We start from the raw sequence: 23,683 nt of genomic DNA, 5'->3' as shown, positions 1-23,683 counted from the left end.
GTAAATATTTTAAATTAATTATTATTTATTATCGTATCGAAAGCAATTTATCAATACCATTTTATAAATAGATCATTTGTTTCGTTGTTCATGAAATATAATTAATTTCACCTGAGGGTAAGCCCGCACTGCGAAATTTCACCGTGCTATTTTTTCGCCAGTATTTGGTGACATGGAAATTGTATGAAGCTATTTATTTATTTATTTTTATTTAAACGTCTTTTTTATTAACAAAGCTATTCGCGTATATTTTTTATTTCCATATGTCAAAAATTCTGAGGTTGACATCGCACGGTGAAAATTCTCAGTACTCATTAGATACAATACGGTCACAAAAATATATTATTTATAAATAAATCCCATCTTTACCACTTCTGTGCCTATTTCAAATTCTGTGGTATGACGGCTAAGACCTATATACGTTAATAAATTTTATATATTGGATCTAACAGCTGCTGACTGCACACGTCCCAAAAAAATCAATTTATAAATTTCATAAACGCAGACTGGATAGATTTTTCGATATAAATAGCACAATATCACAGTGTTACTCTTAGTGAAAAAAAAAAACAAATTGTAGATGTGCATGACTTTGGAATAAAAAGTGTATTTTTATAAACGTCTTTTATTTCACTCGACAAGAAGAAGGCCTTTGTTGAATCCATACAAAATTGTAAGTTATTTTCATTCTTTGTTGTTTTTCCTTTGATGTTTTTCTTACAATTGACCGTGCGCTTGACTTTTCTTGTTTTATAAAAATTCAGTTATATTTTATAGTTCAAAGTCGCAAACACTTTTTAATTTATACATTTGCAGACTCAATTTGATTGCTCGCATGTGTATTTTATTCAAAAAAATACCTATTATTACTTATACAATCCGTACTACATATATTATAAATGCGAAAGTGTGTCTGTCTGGCTGTATGTCTGTCTGCTAGTTTTCACGGCCCAACAGTTTAACCGATTTGATGAAAGGTACAGAGTTAGCTTACATCCAGGGGATGATTCCGAAAAATCAGAGTTCCAGGGGAATCTTAACGGCTCATCCATTAAACCGATCTATATGAAAATTTGGTTCATATATAGCTTGCATCCTGGTAATAGACATAGGCAGCTTTTTATCCCGGCAAATCAAAAAATTCACACGAGATAAAAAAAACTTAAATCCACGCAGATGACGTCGCGAGCATCATTTAGTCTTTTTCCATTCCATTCCATCAGCCTGTATGCGTCCACTGCTGGACATAGGCCTTTCCAAGAGTGCGCCACCAAACACGGTCCTCCGCCTTCCTCATCCACCCTCTCCCCGCCACCTTCTTCAGGTCATCGGTCCAGCGGGCAGGAGGTCGTCCCACACTGCGCTTACCGGTACGCGGTCTCCACTCCAGAACACGTCTGCCCCATCGGCCGTCGGTTCTGCGACAGACATGACCTGCCCATTGCCACTTCAGCTTGCTAATCCTTTGAGCTATGTCGGTCGCTTTTGTTCTTCTACGAATTTCCTCGTTCCGGATTTTATCCCTGAGAGTGATACCCAACATAGCTCGCTCCATAGCGCGCTGAGCGACCTTTAGTTTGTGGACGAGGCCAACTGTCAGTGTCCACGTTTCTGCTGCATTTAGTCTAACATAAACATATAAACAGCATAGCCTTTGACTGTTCGAGTAAGCCTCTTGCAGGATTGCCTGACGAAACCTACGTACGTGGGGCTTTTAACTAAAACATAAGCACTAAAATTCATGTACTGAGAGTGCAAAATGTCTGAACGAAACGTAAAATCAATACCGTAGCAAACCGTAAATAACTACGTGGGATGGCATTTGTACCGTTTTGACACACTTAAGCCTGAGACACACACACCGCGTGTCGGAAACAGCTGTGGTGCCTTCTCTACAGCTCGAAGTTTGTCGGGGTACGGGCCTCAAGGCCAAGCCTCTTCATCCGGGCGTGCCCTCACAAGTAGCTTGGCTATCTGGACTATTCAATAGTCCAGGTATCCTCAGCTCACTACAAAGGAACGTGAGCTGTAGAGCTGAAATTTTTGCTTAAGCTCTTTTTAGGTTTCCGTACACAAAAGGTAAAAACGGAGCCCTATTTAATTTGGTGTTAATTTCACTTTACTGTCTGGTCTATCTAACAGTCTGTCCGTCTGTCTGTCCACGTTTCAGGTCTCTAGCTCATAGACGAAATGTATTGAAAACCTCAAATTTTGGTATTTGGTGTAGAACGTTGATCCAATATTGCATTAGAAATTTAACTAAATTATATTTTCAGGGGGCTCACATGAAAAAGGAGTCGGAAGAAAATATTTACTTGAGCATGTGGGGTATCATTATCTAGAGCTTATTGAGCAGAGTACGAATGTATGTTTTATTCTTTTTTATATACAAATATTGGAGGCCGTCAAAGTTTTATATTTTAGACTCTTTTTGTGAAGGGAGCTATCTCGAAAACTAAACAAAAAAAATTAGGAATATGAACTTTTGGTAAGTATATTATTCACATACTGTATATAAACAACAAATACTGAAAGCAACAATTCCTAAAATGGTTTGTAAGCTGTGACCAAAACAAACGAATATTTTTTGGGTTTTTCTTTCACGGTTTGTTGCGATTGAAAGTAAATATTGTACACACTTACAAATGTGTTGTAAGGAAACCTAAAAGAGCGAGACCCAACTTGGACCTAGCTGGTTTTTTTCTGTCATTCAGACAGACGGAACGTCACATAGATACGAGTGACTGAGACGATGCTCTACAAAGCAGAAATCTCTTTCTTAAGTTCGATGTGCAACAAAATACTGCTAGTACCTGGGCGTTACAATCGCGCTTCGCTGCCGTGACGCGTTCTGTTTGTTTCAGCCTTTATTTTGTCAGATTTCACTCGCAGTGGCCGGTAATAGCTGCTACATTTTCTAGACTATCTAGTATCTATTTTTAAATAAATGGAGCGTCCTTGCAAGTTGATTTGTTTTCAGCGAAAATACATTACTGTGTTTGGCAGAATAAAATGAGGAGAGTGTTGTAATTTTGTTAAAGAAATTCCTCAAACGGACAAATAACTTTATTAATATTCAAAACTGTTATCTCAAAAGTAAAATTCAATTCAATATTCATTTATTCAATTATTACGATCTTATGAACACCTTTGCAAGTAAAAAATAATAAGTAATATTGAAATCAGTTGATGGAGATAACTTTTGTAATTTAACACGAAAGCTACGTGGGTTCAAACGTTTACCAGCCGTACGTGAAGGTACCAGCCTTAGAAGAAGCCCACAAAACACCGGGGTTATGTTTGGCAGGTAGGTCTTATAGCATAAGAAAAGAGAAAAATCCGAAAACTGTGAATTTGTTTGTGGTTATAATTCACAAAAAAAAAAAGTGTTATTTCTTATACAGTGGTACGGAACTCTTGGGGTGCGAGTCTGTCTCGCACTTAACCGGTTTTGCTTAGTTTGATTCAGAACATTTTCTGGGTGTGATTTTTAGTTTTCGTAGTTTGATGATGGCTAAAACAATATAACGAATATAACGATATTTTGAATATACAATGTTCATTATATGTATTTTCTATGCCTGAGGTTTTCCAAAATGTCTTCAATTGCTTCGTCCTTGTCTAGAAAAACGAGAACAAAGTTGAGGCTTTTTAGATCGAAAAATACAAATCTTTGAGCCCGTGTTATTGCATATTTTTAGAAAAACTGCAGCATTAGTTTTAAGAATGTGGCTGCAAAATTTCAGAGATTTTGGTTGCTTAATATTCAAATGAGAATCAAACTACGGTTGTATGGAGTAAGTGACGGTGAGACCCCTGTTAAATAGCATTCTTTTTAGAAACTTGCACTATTTTGCCCCGTGTGAGGCAGTTCCACACCAGATGAGTTTACCAGGCTACGTTAAAGGATCCAGCCATATACCTTTGGCTGGATCCTTTATAGAGGCACATAGGCCTGTAATCAATAAAAATGCCCATAAAGATTCATGCTGGTCTGTGGCAGCCTCAGCCAGATAAACGTAATTACTTAGCCGTTTTTATCCCCCGCGACTGTGCCTCGGCTTCGATCTGATTTTACGACTGTTATTCTGTACACCATGATGCATTATATTTTTACAGGATTTTCTTTGGTGGATTTTTATTGCTAGCCCAACTGATATCCGCGACTTCGTCCGCGTGGATTTTGTTTTATAAAATCTTCTTCTTTTTTTTTTTATTTTAACTCTATACCTATGTCAAAAGTAAGGGTGTAACTTTAAAAATACTTTTTAACGTTACTTTTTAACGTTAACGTGTAACTTTAAAAGGTACTTTTAACGTCCGTTAAAAAAGCGTTCAAATAGAATAAATGCATTCCCAGGTATCGGTTCACACGTCAACGCTTTTTTAACGCACACATTGTATTTTCAAAGCTAAAGAGGCTAAAGTGTTAAAATGTAGAGTTGTTCTTTTTTTTCTTATTTTTTTTATTCAGATACATGTTAGCCCTTGAGTGCCATCTCACCAGGTGGTAAGTAATGATGCAGTCTAAGATGGAAACGGGCTAACCTGGAAGGGGTATGGCCTCTTTTATCAAACCCGTACCCCTTTGCATTCTACTCGTATACGGCCTCGTACCGGAACGCTAAATCGCTTGGCGGCACGGCTTTGCCGTTTTCCTGAAAGACCGGCAACGCATTGACGGTTCCTCTGGTGCTGCAAATGTTCATGAGCGGTGGTAATCACTTTACATTAGGTGACTCCCTGCTCGTTTGCTCGCTAATTTTGTTTTTAAAAAAATTATGAGAGAGTTCATTTTGTACGGACGGACGGAATATTATGTCTGAAATAATGACAGTACAATTTTGAAAGACATGTTTATGACATTCGAAAACTAGTATGACAACTTATTTGTTAGTGTAGGTGTAAACCTTGTAAACTAGTAGGTTAACACACCGCGTCGTTACGACGTCGTCAAAATATAATCAAAGTCCCGTCTGGTTTGTAAATGCATAAGCAAAGTTAAAAGTTTATTCATGCTAGCCAACTTTGGCGCCAAAGCTTTGCTTCGCTTTCACGAGTATAAGCCAGAAGATGCTACGGGCAAATATTATGGTAAATGTGCTTATTTTGTAACCTAAGAAATATTTTGGTTTTACTTAAAATGAAAAGTAAATGGTTTTTGGAAAGTGGATGGAATCTTTTCTACATAAAAACCTCCACATATACGATTGATTTTTAAGTCTTAAAATAAATTAATCTCTTAAGGCCGATGATTTTTGTCAGCCCTAGCAGAGACTGCGGTCTATTTTTTGGGCGACAAATTGCAAACACCAGTCTCAGTGTTTATCTACTACTTAGTATACATAGTTCTTATATGTTCATTTTCATTTAAAAAAAAAAACATATTAGGTACATACGTACAAGTTGGTATATCTACCTAGTAATTTTCATTGTAGTTGACGCAAAACGCAAGTGATGCATATTGAATAGTAAAATCTATCTCAAAAAGCTACAGGTCTTTAAGAGTTCCTGTAGGTAAGTATAAAAGGAGAAAGCATCTAATGAGAGGTCCTTGAGATTTTATATGTAGATTTTCTTTATCACTAATACTAATCACTAATGAAGGATTTTCAAACAATTACATTCGAGAGAAAGCCAGGTGGGAGTAAGTATTTAAATTAATGATTATAAACGCGAAAGTGATGTCTGGTATTTTTTTCACGGCCAACATGTTTAACCAATTTTGACGAGTAGGTTCAGATATAACTTGAAATAATATAGACAACTTTTATCCCCAAAAAAGAAGAGTTTCCACAGGATTTTTAAAGGCTCACCCGTTAAACCGATATGAATGAAATTAAGTAGGTACAGAGGATATAACTTCAAAAATGGTTATACTTTTTATCTCGGAAAATCAAAGCTAAAAATCCCATGGGATTTTAAGCAACCTAAAACATAAAGTCGTAGTTACCTAGGCATCATCTAATACGTATTATTTTAAAATTGAAATTAATAGTTGGTGCAAAGTTTCTGAACCATTTTCCATGTAATCTAACTTTAATTAGTCACTAAGCTTAATGTCTTTCAAACTACAGAAGGTATACATTCAAGAAACGAGAAAAGGACGTGAAATTCTCAGAACGTGAATTACTGTTCACTGCGGCCAAGTGCCCCTTTGTTACGAGTTGGCTTAAAAAGTAAAATAACTTTAAATACTCCCTTAGCACAAGTTAGGTCTTTACTGTAATGGAGGTGCGCTGTTTGAGGAATATACCTACTTACTTTAAGTAAGCAGATATGTTATGATGAAGCTGAGATCGGTATTTCTTTGAATAAAGTTTTTTAACCAACTTCAAAAAAGAACGAGCTTCTCAATTTCGATCTATATGTCGCAACCAAATGGCATAAGCCGGTAGATGTTAAACGACTACTTAATTAGACCATTTCACTAAACAAATCTAGTGATATCATAGAATACTGAGCATAATAATTTAGTGACCAGTGACACCCCAACGTCTATAGGTTTTCGGAACTATGCGTCCTGGCAATTGCCACTTCATTTTCGTAACTCGTTTTTTCACCTTTCATACACAAAAAGTAGACGGAACAAGCTAGTCATCAAAAATATGACACAATTTTGGCAAAAAATTCTTCAGACGACGTCTAAAATGTTAAAAATTTTCGCTCCTAAAACATATTCAAACATTTGCCTCGTTATAATATCAGGTAAAATTTTTAGTACAAAAGTTTCGTAGTATGAGTAAGTTCCTAAGTTCTTGTAACCATTTACAAACCCAGGTGGAACGATAAAACTGTCCGTATACTTTTATATTAAACGTTGGAATGAGTACTACATCTATATTAAAGAGGTGTTTCTGTCGGTTTATTCATCGTAGTACTTATTATGGCAATAGCTTTTGCCCGCCACAGCCTGGAAAAAATTTGGGTCAACTCAGGTTCGACTTTTGTTTCATACTATTTTGACACTTTGTATTACTTCATTGTATTTAGAGATGGGTATAATTGATACTTCGAATCACTTTTATTTGGTGAAATTATTTTATTCTTCACACTGATTTCACAGATGCTTTTTCACGTAACGTGATTTTTTCAATTTTCGCACTTAATAAGTGTTGGGTACATTAATTTAATCAGGAATTATGATCAAGACTCAACACCAATCTATGACGGTAATAATATTTCATAGATGGTTTTTCGTTTCAAAAATTCACTGTTCGTAGCAAAAAGTAATTATTTATTTTCCGCATTAATTTAAACTTATGCTATTTTTTTGTAATTTACGATTGTTTAAGCTACCTATATGTACGATTTTATAAAGAAAAAATAAACCAGCTAAAAACAGACATAATAATTAGAAATATGATATTTTCCTGTTTGGACCATTACGTAAGAAAATATAAAAGGAATAAGTAATAAAGTTATTTAGAATGAAATAATATAGCTCAAGGAAACATGAATAAAAAGTGAAATAATAATCCTCTAGTAGGTATAATAGAAAAGCTTCAAAAGGAAAGCTCTCCGCTTTAACTTTGTATAAGTTATCCAATTTTCAATTTAAATAATGAGACAGCTCAGGCGTTTTGTATTACCTACTGGATTATTATTTTATGCGACTTGCTCCCTGTTTTTAGTGTTTCGTACTCGAAAGAAAAACCGGCCAAGTGCGAGTCGGACTCGCACACAAAGGGTTTCGTACCATCGTACAAGAAATCTCAAACTAGTATACTGCAAGTTAATGACAGATCACACCAACTTGATATGATTTAGTAAACTAATTATTTTGGGAACAAAAACCTTTAATTTAATTTTGTGAAGGAACCACCAATTCACGGTTAACGGATTTTTTCCTTTACTTGTGCTATAAGATATTGCTACCTGCCTTTCATGATTCTAGGACTCTAGGTCAACGGTAAGTTCCCTACAGGTTTTGATTCCCCGAATTGACAGACACGACAGACAGACAGACAGACAACGACTCTATTTCTATAAGGGTTTATTTTTTCCTTTTGTGGTACGGAACCTTAAAAATTGAATACTTATAATTTCTCGGCGTTTGTCTATCGGTCTAGCACAGATGTTTTATTATAAAACGGAAACGGAATGGCCTGGAATTCAAATTGACTCGTTTGTGAAAAGTATGAAACAAATTACGTATAGTATAGGTATGTACAATTATTTCTAGGGTTCCGTACGCCACTAAAAACGGAGCCCTATTAATGTCACTGCGGTCTGCCCGCCTGTCCGCCTGTCTGTCTGTCAGTCTGTCTGTCTCCACCGTCTGATCCCGTGTCCCGCGTGATCTGTGGTCGCCAAACTAGACAATAATTTAGAAACCATACATTCTCAAATTGTCCCTATCGTGAGTCTAGCCCAAGGTCTCCTATTTATAAGACCACAGCGCCATTGCACCAGGGAATTCGTCTAAATAGATGTGGTCTATAATCAAAGATATTGCTCGAAATCAGGCTCAAGGATACCTACTGCTCGAACTCGAGCACAAAGGACAAAAGCGAGCTATGTTATCTTCACAGTGAAATCGTCGCGTCTTTCTTATTGCATTGGTCAGAGCATTTGTATAGGGCTAGGAGATTGAACTTAGTAATAGAGTGGATATGGGGAAAATTTCGATAATTTCGGTGACCAGAACGCTAGCAAAACTTAGGGTTATTATTATACTACCTAAACACAGTCCAATGCCACTAACCATTTGCCTTTTCTTGTAGTTTTAGTAATTTAGTATAGCGTGCAAAACTCGGGTCAATGCTCCGCCTACTTATCATTCGTTGACCTCTAGCATCAATCAGATGTTTTATTCGCAATATTGAACTTTAAAGAAATGAACTTTTAAAATATACAGGATTTTTTTTCGAGGTTTTTTTTTGTGGCGCGTTATCAGTACTTAATCATAAGTAATATCACCTGTCTTCATTTTTGCTAGCGTTCTGGTTACACCTTGTATAATGCACAAACGAGAAAGGACTATAGCCATATTTGTTACCGTTGTTTCTGTGTGTCAGTTGCTGTCATATCAAACATGCAAAAGTATGAAGATAAATGCAAAAGTGGCCGAATGGTTCCTTTTCAAAATAATTTTTCGCTCTGTACTTACTTTAAATATCTTTGGCTGGTAAAAAGTAATAGCCTGAAGAGCAGATATTTCATTCGATTTGTGCTTTGTGATATTGAATTCCTTTCTATTGAATGATATAATAATATGATTTGTTACATGTGAGTCGTTGCTAAGGGTGGTAAGACATCTCTCATATTCTAAGAGATTATAAATAGACTAGCTGATGTCCGCGACTTCATCCGTGTACCTATATTTATGTTTTTAGCTATCCCGTAGGAACTCTTTGATTTTTCGGAATAAAAAGTAGCCTATGCCACTCTTGAGGTCTTTTTCTATACTCATACCAAAAATTACGTCAATTCGATGCTCCGTTGCAACGTGTCAATCACGTTGCAACGGAGTACAAACCAATCTCACTATTAGAATGGTAGACTATGGCCAAAAGCCTTCTCAATCTAAGAAGAGACCCATGCTCTGTAGTGAGCCGGCGAGGGGTTGATCATGATTATGTTGACACCTAGCAGGAACAATATATTATTATGTGATAAGTATGTGATAAAAATGTTTTGTGACCAAAATACTCATATAATACACTCAAAACACAAGTTACAACAATGTACATTGTATATTCGAGTGCCTAAGTATCAATCCACTTCGCCACCCTTAATCCACCATGTTGGATTACATTTTATCCCTCCGATCACAGCGTAAATATATACAGTGGGATAACGCCTTTGATGCAGTGAGACGACGCCCACGATGTTTGCACACGAATCTGTTTGAAGTCAAAGTCAAATCATTTATCCAAATTGAGTACCATTATACACTTTTTTTTGAATAATAATTGTTGAAATTCTAAGATAATGATGCAATGGTGATAATTGATTACGTGAACATAAATTTGTTTAGTGCTTCAGAGTAGAGATAGCAGACATTTTACAGGTAGCATGTGAAAAATAACACGAAAAACTAATACGTACCTTAGGTAATACCTTACTTTAAAGGTAAAAAGTTTTGCTTTGGACCTTGCTAACTTCCTTAAAATAGCCAGTGAAAGACCACGAATCAAAATATCACAAAAATTGAAAAATTACCTGTGAGAAATCACCTGTGAAATCACTGTAAAGATAAATAATAATTTCATCAAATGAATATACTCTGTAGGGGCCAATTGACCGACTGTATGAAGTGTTTAGGCTGTGCTCTCATACCAAGTTACAGTTTCCACCCACTACACAAATGATGGCCTCGAGGCATGAGGAAATTGGTTTGCCGTTACTCTAAGGATATACTTTCGTTGTTTTCATAATAATAATTTATTAATGTTTACATACATTTGAAGATAATTTTCCGTCTTTACACGAGTGGGCTCTATAAACTAACTAGATGATGCCCGCGACTTCGTCCGCGTGGTTTTAAATTTTTAAAAATCCCAGTTGAACTTTTTGATTTTCCGGGATTAAAATTAACCTATGTCCATCTGCAAGATCTAAGCTATCTCTGTACCGTATTTCGATTAAAATGATGAAGCAGATAGGCCGTGGAATGGTAATAGACTGAGATAGATCTAGACATAGCCATACAAACATTCGCAGTTATAATATTAATCCGCAATGGCAGACTGTGGCATAAGCATATGGCAGAAGAATGAGAAGGCGTTCTGATAGGAGACCCGTGCTCAGTAGTGAGCTGGCGATGGATTGATCATGATGTTGCAACAATAAATCGTTCAGGCTGAGATTTATAGATTGCATTTCCAATTTGCTCACACTTACCTAAGTTTCAGGTATAACGAGTCAGATATAATGCTGTCTGTCAAAGTTCGCTTTTTAGATTTCAACCTCTAGTGCCTCAAAGCCTAGCTTCCTCGCTGATATAGTTTTCCATCTAGTGGGCGAGAACCTTAAGAATAAAGTTAAGGATTCCCGCGGAGAGATGTTATTAGATGCTTGATGAGATTATGAAGGTGTTGGTGTTATGTCTAATTATATTAAAGGGGTGGGAAAAATAATATTTTATCCAAGTTTTATCTTATATTGGGAATACAGCATTCTACCGCGAATTTGTCTGCGTAGAATTTAGGTGTCTTTAGAATTTTTTTCTTACTATTGAGCAATTTGTATAATAAAGATACGCTCTAATACATTTCCTTCAATGTAAAAATTGTACCAAAATTGGTAGTTTTTGATTTGCATTTTATGTGTTTTCTCTGTAATAATTTTTGTGGTGTACAGTAAAAGTATATTTATTCATTAATTAGTTCATTCATTTATAGGTATAGAAGACCTAGAGTGAGAGAACAAAGTAAATTAGAAATGTAAAGTAGGCGTAGGGGACACCGTGATCAAGAAGGCGGTTCCCCCAAAGCGAGGCCCTTCCATTGCACTGCGGCTGGGTTGACCTCTGCGATTATCCCTAATGTGGATAACTCGGACGCGTAATTTTTGGTAGTGGGGACTGCGTACGCGCCGTCCCCCCTTTATATTTGGGGCGCCAGCCAGGTAACCTCCCAGTGTGCCTGGATGCTGCTGGTCCCTTTTGGATGCGTCCGAGGGGAAGAGCAGTGTTCGGGCCGGTGCGCCCCGGTAACATGGCTAATAATTTCTCTTCGGAGCTATTGTTGGCTATGGCTAATGACCTGGCGGGGGGGAGGTTTCTCCACGTGTCCCTCTGACTAGCAGAGGGCACAGTGGACGAAGCGTAGGACGGGGCACGGGCGACGTGCGCGTCCCAGGGTCGGGGGACGCACTTCGTTGGTGCGTCCCGGAGGTGCGGTGGTGGGGACCGAGCAGGTCCCCAGTGGAGGGTCTGCCTCGGCAGACGTCGCTGGCTGGGTCGCGGTTGTTTGCTTCGGCCGTTCCCGTGACCCAGTCACCAGGCGACGCGCAGTAGCGCCGCTGGGGTTTAGTGGGTATTCCGGTCGCCTCTCGGCCGGCGAGTCCCACATACCCTCCCTCCGGGGGGGATGCGTAAATGCATTCCCCAGCGTCAACAAAAAAAAAAAAAAAAAAAAGGTAACAACTTTTAAAATTAAAATCTTTAATGTGTCTGAGTCTGATTTAAAAATCGTATTCAAAATTTTTGCTATGCTAGAGTAAAGTTTAATAAAAGGAATATTTCAGCAAAATGATGCATCACATTCCAGTTCGTTCGCGCAAGAGGCTAAAGTGCCGTACAATTTGCAAGCATTATAATGTTTTATAAGCAATAACGCCAAATTTATCTGCACAAGAGAACATTAGGGCCTCAAAATGTGTTTGCCGAAGTTAATTTCACCAATAGATAGTTTCTAGCTAAAGCCGATGCATACCTACTGAGTTGGTATGCATACGCAGACACAGTCTCATTTTTGAACAGGTATTTTGAAATCATGAGTTTTTAATAAGTGAAGTTTTTTAAACAATTGCGAAATAATCAATGTTTTTGTCAATTACTAGGTACTTCACCTAGGAAACCCGCATGCCTGAGAGTTCTCTATAATATTTTCAAAGGTGTGTGAAGTCTGCCAATCCGCATTTGCCAGCGTGATGGTGTATGGTAGCACTATAGCCAAAACCGCGGCGATGAAGGAAAACTAAAACTTAGGGCCAATTTTACAATCGCCAAATAAGTTTTATCTGAGGAATTTTGAGGATTTGACAGTTTTTGTACAGGAAATCTGTCAAATTCCTCAGACAAAAGCTATCTAACGATTGAAAAATAGGCCCTTAATATTGTAACCACTTAAGTGCATAGTAGTAACATAGTATATTAGGAGATTAATGATGTGGTGAGAGTAATTTGGCAACACCGAGTGTAATTAATATGACGTAACGACGGCTCAAAGCCAAGCGAAGCTCCCATTAGCGGCAGGTGTTTATGTTCTGCACTACTCATGCTAGAACCGCTGGGGAACATAGTGACAACATAATATAACTAGTGACTGTCCACGGCTTCGCTTCCGTGCTTTTTTTTTAATTTATAGACTTAGTACTTGGCTGCAATCAGACCTGCTGGCAAATGATGATCCATCCATTCAGCTTTGATAAAGCGCTTGCCTAGAAGATGTCTATTCACTCTTGACTTGAAGTGCTTTCAAGTCAAAGTCAAAGGCACGGTGAATAGAAACGGACGGACGGACGGACAGACAACAAAGTGATCCCATAAGGGTTCCGTTTTTCCTTTTGAGGTACGGAACCCGAAAAAATCACTAATGGTGCTGAATCAACAATAATCAATATAATATAATAATAATCAATATAGTTACTACATTATTAAGAAACTCCATTGAAATTTAGACGCACCATAACTCCTTAGTAAGATACTTAGTATGAATTACTTATTGTGCTAGCTACATATCTATGGCTAGCTACTAGAGGCTAGGTATATTGGGCATAAGGAGTAAGGACGCTGATTATGTAACCCCACTCCACGTGGTTATGTGGGCGGGGGCGAACTCATTAATCAATATTACAACCACACTAATAAACCCTATCGAAAGTTAGACACTACATCTGCCGTCCTAAACTAAGGCTGATCTATAGGGCGCACGTTAACTTTGCTCACACTCAAGACACTGTTAAAACAGTGACACTGTTAAAAAGAAAGTGTTATATCTGTCTCGTTTTAACTGAAACTTAAGTCTAAGCAAAGTCAAAGTGTGCTCTATGAACCTAAGAAGCGGCTAACCGCAAAACTGAGTTTCTGAGTTATCGCTAAAAACGCGAGAAAAATGATGTTTCTAACAAGTGTAAACTAAAAATTTATAACACCCCCGACAAGTGAAGGTTACAGTAACTAAAAAGAGCTGAAAACTTTCAAACGGCTGAACCGATTTTCTTGGATTAGAACACTCTCGATCAAGCTACCTTTGCAACAAAAAAAAAAAAAATTATAAAAAATTTTCAAAAGAAAAATAAAACCGACTTCAAAAACACTAAAAAGTAGAAAATAATTTTTGTTTAGCTACACATGTAATGTACCTAGGTATGAAGTCGAGCGAGCATATTAAAACAAAATTAGAAATCCAAGAGTGAAGCTCGCTCGACTTCATACCTAGGTACATTACATGTGTAGCTAAACAAAAATTATTTTCTACTTTTTAGTGTTTTTGAAGTCGGTTTTATTTTTCTTTTGAAAATTTTTTATTTCACAATTTTTAGTGGCCCCACTGTACTATAATATGCTATGCCCAGTTAAAACCCTACTGTTTACTAAGCTATTACAGTGATCGCGAGCAATTTGCTCTTATCTATTGAGGAGTTATGTTCTCCATCTCCAAAGATATTCATCAGATCTTCACCAAATTTATATGGGACCACCTGCACAGTATACCCTTTCAAACAAAAAAAAATTCCAAATCGGTCCAGGGGTCTTTGAGTAATCGGGGAACATACATAAAAAAAAAAAAAAAAAAATTGAGAACCTCCTCCTTTTTTGGAAGTCGGTTAAAAATCGGTTCATTAGTTTAGAAGCTACGGTGCCACAAACAGATACACACATACACACGTCAAACTTATAACACCCCTCTTTTTGGGTCGGGGGTTAAAAAAAGCGCTTGCAACAAAAAGTCCTATATTAAACACAAAACTAGAAACTAAAACATGTAGAAAAATAGGAAGTAAAAAACATCATAACAAAGATACAATACTTGAAGTAGGTATAATGCCTCTTCAGACAAAGTAGGTACCTAACCTGGCTGCAGGTTAAAAGTCAGCTAAATAATACACTAGCGACATTTTGTTTCGAAACTTTTTGTCTTGGCATTTTTCGCTGTCGGAAACATGAGAGCTTTTAGGTGACAGGGTCCCGACATAGCTCAGCAGCTAAGCTGAAGCACGCAGGCAAAGGGCAGGGCACATAGTTCGAAAAACCGATAGACATTGGGGTCCCAAGGTGCTGGAATGCGACCTCGCATTGAAAAACGCAGCGTTGGAAGACCCCCACTAGGTAGACGGACGACGTCAGGCGAGTCGCAGGGAGCCACAGGATTCAGGCGGTACAAAACCTGGCGTGTGGAAGTCCTTATAAGAGACCTAAGTCCAGCAATGGGCGTCTATCGGCTATAGACGATAATGAGGGTCCCGTTAGCACTCTTTGGGTACGGAAGGCCCCTAACTAAGCCTCCACTGTCTTTCCGTCTGTTTCTCAGCTATGGGTCATATTTCCAGGCTGGCATAGCACAGAATATTAGAGATGTGCCCTTGATGAATAATAATTACAAAACGAGCATGTACATCAAAATTGTTCGTAAAAATATGCTCTCACTCGTGATTGTGGGTATATTTGTCATTTAGGCGATTCATACTTTATTATTGTCTGAGGATTCATACTTAATTGTTTTTCTGTTACAAACAAAGTAGAAGCAACCGTTTTTCTTGCCAATTTGTATCATGTATGTGACAGGTGACTATCCCGTGGGTATTTTCATCAATCAATCAATCAATCATTTATTTATTTGCTTAAATGCAGGTTAGCATGGATTTTACAATTAATTTTAGTATCACTATACTTGCCATTTTTTCGCAAATGTGTCATTAGTATTATGTCTAAGCTCGTAGCTGCTCTTCGCTAGGTCGCAACCCAACTTCTAGGGCCCTGGTTGGTCAAGTTTGTAGAGATTTCTCAATATAAACATTTGGAACATTTTGTCGAGGTGTTGTCGTCAGATCGCTAGTGTGTTGAAGCTGAAATCCGGTATAATGACGCACTCGAGGCTCCCTCACTGCGCGTCATAGTTGCCTGTTGCCAGGCCGCCTTACAAAGCCAATTCATTCCCAGGTTGCCATAGCACAGAACAGAATAGAGAGAGCCAGCGCGTACCAGACCTTCGTTATTTTATAAAAGCTGAAAATTTCTCTGCGTATTGTCCTCAGCACAGGGAGGAACGATCAGCGACTCTGAAGTTTGGATCATGGTGGCTTCGGGAGATAACAGGTAAAAAAGGTGTAGGTATCAAGTGACAAAATCTAACGATAAAACCAATTTTTTTTTTTTTTTTTTTCGGAATAGTACCTATTAGAAATTACGTCATGCATTGCCAGAAAAATCGTAATCGTAATCTAATTGTATCGAATGGAATTTTGAATGTTTTTTGAAAACATACGAATACCTAGTACGGAAAACATAAGTTCATTTGTGATTGGTTGGTGCCGCAAAATGGTTAACACTCACTGACTTTTTGTCTTTTTCATTTGTATGGAATTACATAACAGAGAAAGCCCTATATTAACAGGGCTCTCTCCGTCACTTACTCCATACAATCGTAGTTCCAATTTCATTTGAATATTTAAATTTATTTATATTTGAAGCAACCAAAGTTCATGAAATTTTGCAGACATATTCTAGAAACTAATATCTGTGCCTGTGGTGTTTTAGATTTTTCTAAAAATATGTATTGGTTAAAATTACAGGGGCTCAAAGATTTGTATGTAAATTTTTAAGACCGCGTAACTTTGAAACCGAATATTTTAACAGAAATCTGGAAAACCATAGGCTTTCATGGACTTTTGAAATTGGAACTACGTTTGTATGTAGCGAGTGACGGAGAGACCCCTCTTAACGTCTCTCTGTGGATAGAGCATATTTCACTTTCATAAACTCGTGTATTCCAAAAGAAAGCTTCCGTTTTATTAAAAAATTCGCTTTCACTCGAACGAACTGCCTTAATGAAACGCAGGGTTGCTTTCAGTGCCTCCATAAAATATCTTATCCGAAAGCCTTGAAGACATTAATAGTCCGAAGCTTTTATAAGGAATCGGCAACAATGAAGTTCCCCTCCGCTAAATAATTAACTGCGAATTATTGACTGCAATAATAATAAATTCATAATATTATGGTTTCCATCCGAGGGATGGCGGCGCGAACTTTACAAATATCAGTACCTAATTACTCAATGGTTTTTCAACTATTAATTACATTAATTACCGTCCGTTTGGATTTAGTTTTTCAAAAATCCCGCGGGAACTCTTTGATTTTTCACTCTCCAGGTCTTCAACTATAATATCTATGTACAAAGGTCAGGTTTTTAGTCTCGGACAAAATTGTATGATCAATTAGTCATAACATAAAGCTCATTTCAAACTATGGAATATAATATAATATATATTAGAAAATGAGATATAAATTAATATCGCTCATCCTACTTTGAAATGGAACTGTCCACACTGAGATGTAATATATATTAATCCCAAACTTTAGGTATTTTGTCGACCGATCGTCAAGGATATAAATTATATCTCCCGCACCTCGTTTTTAATTTGTTCGAAGAGACGTCAGTCGCTGTCAATTCAATGACGGTCGCAATTTGAGTGATTACAATATAATATATATCTCATTGTATGAACGTCACTCGCGGGATATAATTTATATTTTGCGATATAATATATATTGTATGCCATAGTCTTAAAATGAGCTTTAGAGGATAAAAATCGAACAAATTAGTAGGTAAATAATTATTGTATTTTCAATTGCGAATCGTATTAATAGAAGTATCTTCCAAGAAAATGGGAGTTTCATATTATCAGATGAACTGGAGCGACACTTAATGCTCGGATTGTTTCAGCAAACTTTTCATATAAATTCAATATTATTGGGCAAAGTCTACGAAATTATACTCATTATTTGTTTTGAATTATAACCTTCTTTTGTGAGTTCTAATGATGATCATTTATATTAATGCTCGTGACTTGCTGTTTGGATATAATATAATCTATCTACAAATACAATGGAATTGGTTTGTGATACTTACCATAAAATTAGAAGAATTCTACTGAAAAGAGTCTGCAAGAAACTCAGCATCATAATTTAATAAGCCTATGCTCATGCATTGCTCTTTTCAAATCATAAAACGTTACCATAATATTATGCAACAATACCCCCTACACCATCTTGTGGGCAACTGAATTCTCAATTGCATAATACTTGTAGCTTTGACTTAATAAGTGTGAGATTTTTAACCCCCGACCCAAAAAGAGGGGTGTTATAAGTTTGACGTGTGTATCTGTGTATCTGTGTGTCTGTGTATCTGTGTATCTGTGTATCTGTCTGTGGCATCGTAGCACCTAAACGAATGAACCGATTTTAATTTAGTTTTTTTTGTTTGAAAGGTGGCTTGATCGAGAGTGTTCTTAGCTATAATCTAAAAAAATTGGTTCAGCCGTTTAAGAGTTATCAGCTCTTTTCTAGTTTTCTTGTAGAAAAGAAGGTTAGATAACCGTTAGGTTCTTAATATTATGTCAATAGACAAATGTCAAGCTGTCAAGATGGACGTTGCCTAAATACATAATTATTTATTTGAAAATGATGTTTTGGAAAACTCAAATACTTTGGATCGTCGGGGGTGTTATAAATTTTTAATTTACACTTGTTTCACAATGTTTTTAAATTTTGTGTAATGACAAACTATAACAAGTGTAAATTAAAAATTTATAACACCCCCGACAAGTGAAGGTTACAGTAATAACTAGAAAAGAGCTGATAACTTTCAAACGGCTGAACCGATTTTCTTGAATTATGGCTAAGAACACTCTCGATCTTACCTTTCAAACAAAAAAAAAACTAAATTAAAATCGGTTTATTAGTTTAGGAGCTACGATGCCACAGACAGATACACAGATACACAGATACACACATACACACGTCAAACTTATAACACCCCTTTTTTGGTCGGGGGTTAAAAATTCGTTCTTTCTGCGTAGTGAATACTATACAGAGTGTAATCAGAACGCTAGTAAAAACGAAAACAGGTGATGTCCGGATTACTGTTACCACAAAAAACGCGAAACTTAAATTTGAAAAACCTGTATTTAAAAAAAAAACAGTAATGAGAGATTAGTAACGCTAAAGCCGTGTCGTAGGTGGGACATTGACCCCGAATTGCACGTGATACATTGTAAGTTTGAAAAATACTAAATCACTTAAACAACAAGGCAAATGATTACATATACATATTTATTGTTATTGGATTGTGTTTAGACTTTAGGTATAATAATAGGCACATTAATAAGTTAGGTATAAGGTAGGTAATAATAGCATTAAATTTTGGCTAGCATTTTAGTTAAAACCTGTATAGCGTGGTCGTTGATCAAAGCAAATTTTATCGTCAGCTTCGTTATTCCGTTGATACAATTTGCAGATTGTAGATTATTATTCGTAGATTAATTCCTTGCAATATAATTTTGCGTGATGTAATATTATAATTGTTTGTGCTTCGTACGCAATTCCAATTTATATGATAATGTGTAGTGAGTGAGAAATTATCGTAGGCCTGCGTAGGTAATTATACCTCCTTGCGCAAGCCTACGATAATTTTCTCACCCACTACTCACACAATGGAATCACACTTAATATTATAAAGGCGAAAGTTTGTATGTGTGTGTGTGTGTGTGTGTGTGTGTGTGTGTGTGTGTGTGTGTGTGTTGTGTATGTGTGTGTGTGTGTATGTTTGTTACTCCTTCACGCAAAAACTACTGGACGGATTTGGCTGAAATTGGGAATGGAGATAGATAATATCCTGGATTAGCACATAGGCTACTTTTTATCCCGGAAAATCAAAGAGTTCCCACGGGATTTCGGAAAACCTAAACTAGCCTAAGCTAGTTATGAATAAATAAATAATTAGATGATTTATGTTTTTAACCTAAATCAAGTCAATCCATGTTCAATATTAGCTCCGTTGAGGCGTGATTGAAGGACAAACCGATTAACCAACAAACAAACACAAGTTCGCATTTATAATATGATTAGTGATGGGTAGTGACTAGATGATGTCTGCGACTTTGTGGAATTAGATTTTGCAAAAGTTCACCAGGAACTTTTTGATTTTATCCGCGATAAAAAGTAACATACTTATTATTATGTCCGTCTTCAGGATCCAAGCTATCCCTGTACCAAAGATAATATTAATATGATGCCCTCGACTTCATCCCCGTGGATTTAGATTTTATAATAATCAAAAAAGTTTTAAGAATTTTGATTTTCCGGAAGAAAAAATAGTTCGGTCGAAATCGGTTAAACTGTTGGGCCGTGAAAAGCTACCAGACAGACAGACGGACAGACACACTTTCAAATTTGTAATAATTATATTAGTATTTATAATATATGTAATATGTATGGCTCAAATAGCTTTCTAATAGCGAATTATTAAAATTGGTTCAGCAGTTTCAGAGTTTATTGAAGACAAACGAGCGTTTCTGCTTTATAATATTAAGTAAGTATAAATAGAAGTAGGCGGAAATTTTTAATTCAAATTATCTTTAAGTACCTCTTTTCAAGGATTAGTGCTTTTATAATGAACTCTTAGCCGGGTTCATGGGCATACGCTTTCCTTCAACGGTTCCAGAATCCTGACCAACCGAAATACTCAAATTGCAAATGAGAGGTAAAAAAGGATCAATACCCGATGTCAAAGCGCAGTCCCTCTTTGATTAACGACCTCCTAACCCCCGGCATCCGCGATATCTTAATGTTTTATTCGATTGCTTGAACACTCGGAGGGTGGAATGGGGGATTTACTTTTATTCTTTTGCTTTAAACACGTTTCGGGTTTTCGTCTTGAATTGTTAATTCTATGTCCAATAATCATGTATTGAACTGAGTATTTATTAGGTCCATGGAAAGAACCTACGTATTAATCAAAAGTACTTATATTTTTTAATAGGAATAGAAACACGCTGTAAAAATTTTGACCCTCTACCTTTTCAATCATCAGATTTCTGCAGCCCACTAACAAGAATACGTACAGACGGCGAATAGAATAGAATAGATTTTTATTCAAATAAACTTTTACAAGTGCTTTTGAATCGTCAAATAATTTACCACTGGTTCGGAATGCCGTTCCTACCGAGAAGAACCAGCAAGAAACTCGGCGGTTGCTCTTTTCAATTCTTCATAGTGGAGGCTTAATGATAAGGTCCCGTTAGCATCCTTCGGGCACCCTAAAAAGTTCCTTATTTGTTACCAAGCAATGTTAATTCGATAAAAGATATAAAATTTCTCACCGCCCCTCCCCTAAAAGTAGCAAAATAAAGACGGCAATGCCCTCGATAGTGACAAGTACTCTCATAAAATAAAATCGTCGGAGGGTGGATGTTTTCGACTGTGGGTCGATTCAAGTCAAATTACTACCACTACCTACTACTGAAAGAAAGATACTATGGTTCTATTTAGTAGATAGTAGATTTGTTTGCTTAAATAAGTTTTGTACATAAGAACTTTAAGCAATTTTGGTTTAAAAATTTACTATAAACAATATACAATACTAGCTGATGGCCGTGACTTTGTTCGCGTGGATTTAGGGTGTTAAAAATCCCGTTAGTACAACATTTTCCGGGATAAAAAGTAGCCTAGATCACATTCCAGGTCTTAGCTATACTAAATCAAATAGGTATGATTTAGTAAATTAAGACAGACACAACGGACGGACGGATGGACGGACGGACAGACAGACAGACAACAAAGTTATAAGGGCTTCCATTTTTCCTTTTGAGGTACGGAACCCTAAAAAGGTGCAAAACTTTAAATTACTGGAGGCAGTAAACTTGCCACCGCGAATCCGCGTACATTTGAGCCGCCTGGCAACGTCTGGATTGTGAGTGTCGTACCTTAAGATTAACGTAACAACCTTATATATAAATGGCCCAACTTAACCGTCAGTTCCATTAATAGAAATTTACTACACGGCCGTCCTCGAGGGGCAAATAAATCGAGGCGGTCGTTTAAGGAACTATTAGCTGTGGCCCGGTAACTGAGTATCGATATAACTGCAATAAAATTAAACTTAAGTGGTTACTAGCCACCTGCCCCGGCTTTACACGGGCTTGAAAAGTTTGAGAGCAACTATTCTACTACGAGTGGTGATAGGATATACTAGTTAGAGTTAAGACGTCGAACTCCCAAAGGTGAGGTCGGATGTTCGACCTCTAACCAAAGTTAAAGTTGACTTGCCAGCTGTACGAACAGCTTTGTCTTGACGATTTGGGCCCTTTATTGTGGCAAAGGTTTACAATAATGTTTCAAAATCGTGCAGCCTCAAGAACTACAAAAGTCAAAAAAGTTATCACAGACTGGCTTAAAACACTAACATACAAAGACATCGGAAACATACTTACAGCCAATCCGACAAAATAGACAAAATTTACAATACAATATTATTTTAAAGGTGTATATAATCTGGGCACCTTGCCTCGTTACAGTGGTTCAGATGATGTTTTTGATTTTTAATTTTTATATTCATCTAGGTAAAGTGCCCAACATTTTAAGGAATTTCCTTAAAGGTCACTATAATTCGTAAAATTATAAATGATTTTCTTTTTTCACATATCGTTTGAGGAAAGGGAGCCTAAAGAGCTTAGGACGTGGATTCTATGCGATATATTTTTTCATCAACATCAGGGCGGAAAGGTAACCTTATTATTGTCACGCTCTGAGATAAGGGCCTTCGCGAAAGGTTTTTACAATTGTTTGTTGGGACGCAACAAAAACACAGAATAATGAGCTGTGGGGCATGTCTATTTACTAAATAAACTTCACTCAGAGATAGAAAAAATGTAGTGCTTATTCACACTAACCACCATAGACAACCACCATAGACCATAGACAAAATATAGAACCTGCTTACTTACTTCACACGGGCCATACTACAACCGCACCACAACTCTAAAAAATATTTTATTTGAATTTGTAATTAAATATTTGGGTTCGGGTCCACGTCTTACACCAAATACCAAAATTTCACTCTTCCACTCAAAATTCATTTCGTCTATGAGCGAGAGACCTGTGACATGCGCCGGACAGACAGACGGCCAGACAGACAGACAGACAGCAGAGTGACATGAATAGGGTTAGTTCCGTTTTTACCCTTTAGGTACGGAACCCTAAAAAGTGTTAGAACGCAGTATTTAGTCGAGGCTTGTGTCTGAATGGTCTCATGGCATTATAGTGCTATCCAGCTACCTAAAATTGCGTTGTTCTCATTTAATCCTTGTGGTCTAATACTCTAATATTTTTTGCCCAAAAGGAACCTAATAGGCAAGGTACACCCAGTTCCCATGAACGGTAGAAGCCAGTTACTTTTTGGATATAAAACAATGGCTATTGCCGTTTTTATACATTCGGCCCGTGTCAGGCCGTGAGATGCGGTCTGTGGTTTTGTGATGAAAACATAGTGACGAGTATTTCGTTAGGAACGGCAGGTTCTCTTCAGCTCTTTAACTATACTCATGCAAAATATCACGTCAATCAATGAATTCGTTGCGACGTGATTGAAGAACAAACCAATAACCCAATAAACCAACAAACAAACATACACACTTTTGCATGTAAGATATGGGTATTGTAGTAAGGTATAGATGTTAATGAGTCAGGTTCATGTTTCAACCAATGTACCTGTGTAGATTAGCATGGCAAATGGCCCTAAGTGTCTAGTTCTAATCATTTTTTGTCTTGTATTTGTTACTAGCGACCCGCCTCCGCTTCGTACGGGTAGCTTATTACTATTTTCGTAAAGATCTTTACTTTTTGAATTAAATTAAAGCATATCTCAATAAGGTATAATGTAGCTTTCAACTGGTGAAAGAATTTTCAAAATCGGTTCAGTAGTTTCAGAAATTACTTCCTACAATCAAACGTGCA

General features: G+C 36.9%; 1 long non-coding RNA gene and 1 other non-coding gene across 2 annotated transcripts; both read left to right on the top strand.

The window, feature by feature from the left end:
• The first annotated feature begins 4,448 nt into the window (after positions 1–4,448).
• Positions 4,449–21,849, top strand: LOC123869875. The gene is made up of 3 exons (XR_006796970.1): positions 4,449–4,652; positions 4,898–4,904; positions 21,836–21,849. It is a non-coding gene; the product is annotated as an uncharacterized LOC123869875 (long non-coding RNA).
• Positions 11,389–11,550, top strand: LOC123869967. The gene has a single exon (XR_006796982.1). It is a non-coding gene; the product is annotated as a U1 spliceosomal RNA (small nuclear RNA).
• Positions 21,850–23,683: the final 1,834 nt, after the last annotated feature.

The sequence above is a fragment of the Maniola jurtina genome, chromosome 11, assembly GCF_905333055.1.
Source record: "Maniola jurtina chromosome 11, ilManJurt1.1, whole genome shotgun sequence".
Taxonomy (NCBI): domain Eukaryota; kingdom Metazoa; phylum Arthropoda; class Insecta; order Lepidoptera; family Nymphalidae; genus Maniola; species Maniola jurtina.
The sequence above is the reverse complement of the archived record's forward strand: the minus strand, read 5'-3'. Positions and strand labels throughout refer to the sequence as shown.